This window comes from Miniopterus natalensis, chromosome 4, assembly GCF_054644295.1.
Source record: "Miniopterus natalensis isolate mMinNat1 chromosome 4, mMinNat1.hap1, whole genome shotgun sequence".
NCBI classification, from domain to species: Eukaryota; Metazoa; Chordata; class Mammalia; order Chiroptera; family Miniopteridae; genus Miniopterus; species Miniopterus natalensis.
Window position 1 is genome coordinate 86,954,890 of NC_142084.1, and position 2,368 is coordinate 86,957,257.

Sequence of the window (2,368 nt, forward strand, 5' to 3'; positions counted from 1 at the left end):
GGAAAGCAAGTGACTGACATTTTCAACTTCTCTAGTGGGAGATGTTCTCTGCTTCCCCCAAGACTCCAAGACTCTTAAATGGGTGGGGGGAGGTTCCCCAAACAATCGAAGCCCTTCAAAATCCACAAACATTTTGCAGGAACAGAAACCAGCCACAGCTTGCTTCAGTAATCAGGACTCTTCTAGCATAGGCTGGTTCATGAAACCAAGGGCTAGAGGGAAGCCAGACCTCAGGAGTGGCCTGGAACCAGATACTTGAAAATCAGCAGAACTTTTTCTCTGGCTCTCACCGCTGCTTCTCTGTGCTCCTTCATTTTCTCTCTCTGCATTCTGGCATTTTCTTTTTTCAGTCCAGGGGGTAGTAGTATCATATGGCAAAAATGGAGACTTTGGAGCCCCTTCTTGTGGCTCTAAGGGTCCCTCCTAGGAAGGAGAGCAAGGCATTCACTACAAGGGGTGGCTTCTGCCCCCCTCATGCCTTCATTCAGGCCACCCAGGAAGGGTGTCTGCTGTTCTAGAGCATTTTTTACTCACTGGGGAGGTCCCCTTAGATAACCCGAGCATCCCTCCCTGTGTCTCTGAGGCTGTGGTTACCTGCTCAGATATTCCCAGGGTGTTAGGTCTTCCTCATTTTACTGACGGAGGGCCTGGGGTCTCCGAAACTGACTTGCACGAGGTTCTGACCATCCCGTGAATTAGCTGGCACATATACAGTGCTCAGAAGAGTGCTTAGCACGTGGAAAACTCTCGGTAGAGAGTTATGCCACTGGGATATCTTTTCTTTCAAAGTATATTTCTTTCCTCTTTTCTCTTTCTTGGTTCTCTCAGTCCCCTCTTCATTCATTCTTTCCAAAAGACAAGTACTGAAGACCTTTCATGTGCCCAGTACCATGCTGGGTGCTGAGCACACCTCTGTGATTGAGATTCCTGTCCTTCCAAGGCCTTTCTTTCGGTAGAAAGCAAGTAGACCAACAAGGCGGTTTCTGATGGTGGTAAGTGCTCTGAGGGAAATAGCAGAGCAGTGGCGGGCCGGCTCTGGGGGAGGGCTACTTGGGCATGGTGTCTGGGGAAGATGCTTCTTAGGTGGTGATCCTGAGCTGGGGTAGGAAGCGTCAGAGCTGAGGGCAGCACGGGTGATAGCCCTGAAAGAAAGGGGAAGAAAGCCTTTGTGGCTGGAACACTATGGGAACGAGAGAAGCCAGGTCAGGAAGGGCTTTTTAATGACATAGTTAATCTAAGTTCAAGGGCTGGGGTACCCTCGGGAGTCATTTAGATAGGACGGTGTTATGATCTGATTTAGACCCAAAAAATTATTTTTGTTAGAGAACCACAAATGGAGGGACTTTTTATAGCCCAACAAAAGTAAGCAACCACCCCAGAGACCACCCAACTGGTCTGTCCTCTGCACCGATGCCAAGGTCACGGAAGACATACAAGGGCCAAGGAAGAGTTCCACCCGAAGGAGATCTGACAGCTAAACGCCGTGTGCGACCCTGGATTGGGAAACAGTTGCTCTAAAGAACACCACTGGGGCAACTGATGAGATTGTGAAATGCACTATTTTTAGATGAGTATTGCATCATTGTTAGGTTTTCTGACTTGGACAGCTTAGCTGTGGTTATGCAGGACAATATCCCCGTTCTTAGGAAACACGCACAGAGGTGTGTAGGCGTAAAAGGGCACGATGTCTGCAATACACGCTCAGAAGGTTCAGAAAAATGTGTATACGGAGCGTGAAAAATACGGAATAACATTAAAAGTTGGCGAATCTGTGTGAAGAGTATAATTGGGTTCTCTGGACTGTCCTTGTAACTGTTCTGTAGGTTTGACGATTGATATGGTAAAGTATCATCTTGCTTTTTGTTTTTTATTTGTCTCACCTGTTCTTTGTGCCTCTTTGTCTCTTTTCTGTCTTTTCTTGGATTGAGTTGTTTGTTTTTTTTAAGAAATGAACTTGTTTGTCGGCTTATTAGCTGTAACTTTTTGTGTGTGGTTGCTTTGGAGTTTATAGCACACATCTCTAACTTATCGCAGTCTACTTTCAGGTCCTATTCCATTACTTCACATAAAGTGTAAGAACCTTGAAGAGCACACTTGAGCCTCTCCCCTCCCAGCCTTGCGCTGTCGTCAAGAACTCGTACTTTCTAATATGCGGCCAACCCCGTAGGACATTGTCATTATCTTTGTTTAACCAGTCAATTATCTTTTAAAGAGATTTAACTAATAGGAAAACATCTGTAATATTTTTGGTGCTCTTCATTCCTTTGTGTGGATCCAGGTTGCTGCCTAGCGTCTTTTTCCTTCTGCCCGAAGACCTCCCTTGAACAATTCTTTTACTGTGGGCCTGCTGGCGAGGAATCCTTTCAGC